We start from the raw sequence: 4,939 nt of genomic DNA on the forward strand, positions 1-4,939 counted from the left end.
AAGAGAAAAGTTAATCTTTAAGTAATGTGCTATGTGCTATCATCCCCTTACCTGTGGTTTTGCTTTCCCTACTTTCACTTACCTGCAAGCAACTGTGGTCTCAAGATATTAAATGGAGAGTCCCAGAAATAAAAAATTCACAAGTTTTGATTGTGCACCATTCTGAGTGGCACGATGAAATCTCTTTTGTTACAATATATTGTTATAGTTGTTTTATTTTATGATTATCCTTGTTCTCTCTTACCATATCTAATTTATAAATTAAACTTTATCACTGGTCTGTATGTCTAGGAAAAAACGTAGTATTCAAAAGTACAGGGTTTTCTACTATTTGTGGTATCAGGCACCACTGGGGTCTCAGAATATATGCCTGCGAATAACTGAGGACTCCTGTACTATAGCTAAGTGAGTTTCCAGAAACTGAATACTTCTGTTTGTTGGGAACAATTTTGACATTGTTCATATTTGTAATATATCCACAGTAATTTTCTTTGTGAAAAGCCAGTGATCTACTAGGTTTTACACAAATTAAGGCAAAGCCATTAGGTTACAAGCAAGCACTGCAGGAGGTGGGCACATGTTGATGTGATTTTAGAGGAAATGGATTTGTCAAGAGGAAGGTGATGATGAGGAGAAAAACATGTGCTATGTCACTGAATCCCAACAGGCCCTGTGACGTCGAGATTATTAGCACCACTTCATACATGGGAAAACTGGTCATCAAAATCGTTTCTTACAAAATCATGGTTAAAGTGGAGCCTTAATTTTCAACCTCTGAGACTTGCCTTTCCTCTGTAAAAAGGAGCTATGACATGCTCTGCCTCCCTCACAGGGGGAACAGGAGTAGAGGAAATAACAGGTCAAAATTTTGACAACATTCCCAGTCTTTACCAAATCTTAAGTACTCTGGTGGTGCCCTGAAATTTGCATAGTATTCAAAACTAGGTCTTCATGAGAAGAGACTGTGTAGTCTGTGTGTGGAGAAAAACACTAGCATATCTTCTTTCTTTGTAAAGATTTATTTATTTATTTGAAAGTCAGAGTTACACAGAAAGGAGAGGCAGAGAGAGAGAGAGAGAGAGAGAGAGGGAGAGAGAGGTAGGTAGGTAGGTCTTCCATCTGTTGGTTCACTCCCCAATTGGCTGCAACAGCCGGAGCTGTGCCGATTCAAAGCCAGGAGCCAGGAGCCTTGAGCTTCCTCTGGGTCTCCCACATGGGTGTAGGGACCCAAGGCCTTGGGTCATCTTCTACTGCTTTCCCAGGCCATAGCAGAGAGCCAGGTGAGAAGTGGAACAGCCGGGACTCATACAGGCAACCATATGGGATGCTGGCACCAAAGGTGGTGGCCTTACCTGCTATGCCACAGCACCGGCCCCATAGCATATTTTAAAATATAGTCATCCTTTGGCATCCATGGGAAATGGTTCCAGAACGCCTCCAGATACCAAAGTCCATGGATGCTCACCTCCCTTAAATAAGCTGCATCGTGTTTGCATTTCACCTGTGCACTTTAACGCTTCTCTAAATGACTTTTATTTTTTTAAGGTTTATTTATATATTTGAGAAGCAGAGTTATATAGAGAGAGAGGGAGAGACACAGAGAGAAAGGTCTTCCATCTACTGGTTCACTCCCCAAATGGCCTCAATGGCCAGAGCTGCGCCAATCCAAAGCCAGGAACTAGGAGCTTCTTCCAGGTCTCCCATGCAGGTGCAGGGGCCCAAGGACTTGAACCATCTTCTACTGCTTTCCCAGGCCATGCCAGAGAGCTGGATCGGAAGTGGAACAGCCAGGAAACAAACCGATGCCCATATGGGATGGCAGCACTACAGGTGGCAGCTTTACCCTCTATGCCACAGTGCCAGCCCCTAAATGACTTCTGGTGTTGAATACAATGCAAAGGCAATGCAATGTTTAGGGAATAATGACAAAAACAATGTGTGCACATGTTCATTTCAGACTCAATTTTGTTCTTTGAATGTTTGTGATCCCCAGTTGGTTGAAGCCTCAGGTGCAGAACTCGTGGATATGGAGGGCTGACTGAATACTGCTTCAAATGATTTATTTTTCAATAATTACAAATGTTATCACCATATGCATTGTATTCTTGAGGTGGAGGTGTAAAAAGAGTATAATATCTGGCCATTATTTCAAATTCATGCATGGAAAATGAGTATTATTTCTTGAAGAGCCTCATGGCATTTTTTTTTTCAGTTTTCTTAGAAAATATATTCCTCCCTTTCTGTCTTTTTTAAACAAAGTGTACCAAGTAATGATGTTATGTTCCAAGCACTGTTCTAAAGGTAGCTATATATGTTAGCTTATATAACCATCAAAACCACTCTACAGGGTAAGTGCTATTATTATGGCTATTTCCTAAGCAAGAATGTTGAGGCAGAGGGTCATTAAGTGATTTGCTTAGGATCACACAGCTATTAAGGAATTTGAATTCGGGTGTTTTGGTTCCCAATTCAAAATTTTTAACACTGAAGCATGATACTTAACTGAGGATCCTACATCATCTTCCTAAAGGAGTCCAGGCCATGTTGACATGTATTGGCTGTTGTCTGACATGTACTGAAATGGCTGTGGGTTAGGACAGGATTGTGCCCTGCTCTGAGAGGGCCCTTCTCCTCCATTACACTTTTTGACTGACTTTGCTTTTTGCATTTTTCCTTTGTCCTCCCTCTCTGAAAAAATTTTTTTTCACTATATCCTCTTCTTTCAATTGCCTTTTCTTCTCTAATTATTCAGCTTTCAGAGTCCCAAGGGGTAGACACGAGATCATCCCCTGTGTGAGAACTCTGTGTAAAATAGGAGCCAGGGTGCCTTGAGAGAGGACTTGGGCCTTCAGTGAATGCACTTGGTGACATCTGTGACAGGGATCTTTACTTTTTGGCATGTCTTCTCTTCCCAGCTGCGATCTGCATAGTTTGGATGGCTGGATAAGTGACTTTTCAATAAGCGAGGTGTCACAAAATATAAATTCAAGGCATTTCTCCTCTCCCACCTGTTCAGAAGTGTTTTAGTCATCATAATTAGAAGGACAGCTTAGTTCCTCAAGCCCCTTGGGTCTCCATCTGATGCTTGGAAGTAGAGAGACGTGGCTACAACTTGTGTAAAAATAGCCCTTCCAGATGGCTGAGGGACAAAGTTACGACTCAGCAGCTTGATATAGCTGAGCACTCAAATTTTGGAGTAGGAGGAGAGCTATGTGAGAAGTGGCTAGAGAGACTGGGCTTGAGCCCAATCGTAAGTAGAACAGAATATGCCAGGAGAGCTCACTTCACGTGGCAGATTCACTGCTAAGACACCCTGTGACTTCATCTCCATCTCTTCCCCGTTCCCTGGCCCCAAGGGAATGCACACATAGGGACGCACATAGTTGTTTGTTTATTTTAAAGAGGACAAAGTTGAGATTCAAGTCATACATTTTAAAGTGTTTTAGAAACTGCTAGTGTAGCTCCTTGTTTCAGAGAAAAGCACACTGGAATAGAGAAACGTGAAGTCCCCACTTAGATTCAACCTGGATGGTAACACACCCCAGCTTCCCATCCAGGCCCCCTTTCTTCCAGCCCTGCCTTGACTACTTTAAGTGCCAAGTAAAGCCTCGGGTTAAACATTTTTCTGAAGTGTAGAATTCTGCAGAAGTCATGCGCCTGCTTCCCTGCTTGGAACAAATGCTAGAGCTCTGAGAGACGAACGGCTGGCTGGAAACCAGTTGCCTTACAGATGACAGCATTTACTAATCAGATGCTTCAGTTCAAATGGCTGCTTCTCACCTTTGACCACCTTCTAATCACTGCGTTGCTATTGGCTATTCTGGAAGAAGACTTCAGCCCTTGCAGTAAATTCACTGTTTTAAGTATTTCCAAGTCTGTTCAAATAATTGAGTGTTGGTTCCTAAAATACAGTAATTAGGAATGGATTAGTGCCTATTTTTGGCAACTGTAATAGAAAATAAGAGACATCATTATTTTTTAAAAAACAGGCTAGTGGAGAAATGTGTGTTTTAACACCATTCAAGGTTAGTCCAAAGCCAAGGCATTGCTGTTCCCTGGTGGCAGTTAAGCCTCATTGCAGGCAAGCTACTTACAAGAGGACAGGTGGAAAGGGTTTGGAGTGCCAGCCTTCCAAACAGTTCTGCAATGAGCTGACTCTGTAGAATATGCCCCTTCCATAATCTTCCATATTCTTACCTGAAGCATTTATAGATTGAAAAAAAAAACAACTAACTTTTCCCAACGTAATAGGATTTCTGCTACCCAAGTGAACATTACAGTATCACTGCAAATTAGTATGTACTTTTCCAGAGGAAGTTCTTTTCTTCTTGTGGAATCCCTACTCAAACTGTATGGAGTGCAAGCTTTGTGCTAGGTATCTTGCAATTTGAAGGGAGCAGGCAAGGTCTCAATCTTGGTATGCGTGCACCATTGCCACATTTGCCCTTCTACTGTTGAGGTAGAGTGGACTAATGGCAGTGTGGTCAACACCAAAAGAGGAATGGAGTAAGGAGAGACAGAAGTAGTTTTTGACTAACTACTTTGAGCTTTAGCCTATACTAGCCATTTTATTATTATTTTATTTTTATTATTTTATTTATTTGAAAGATGGAGTGTGAGAGAGAGAATATCTTTAATTTGCCAGTTCATCCCCAAATGGCCTCAATGGCCAAAGCTGGGCCAGAGCAAAGCCAGGAGCCAGGAACTCTATCTGGGTCTCTCATGTGGGTGGCAGGAGCCTAAGCCAGGCCCTGCACTAGCCACTTAACACCTGGCTGGAATTCTCCTGTTAAATAGCTGAAATGGATCCATGAGTAGGTATGCCCATTCCACTGCAGGTTTATCCCCCTCATAATACAGCAGAGATTTGAGATGATTTAGCCTGGCGTACAGATCCACTTGTTGTTGCCCAAATTAAGAATGCAAGTCTGGGCACGAT

Source organism: Lepus europaeus, chromosome 13, assembly GCF_033115175.1.
Source record: "Lepus europaeus isolate LE1 chromosome 13, mLepTim1.pri, whole genome shotgun sequence".
NCBI lineage: Eukaryota > Metazoa > Chordata > Mammalia > Lagomorpha > Leporidae > Lepus > Lepus europaeus.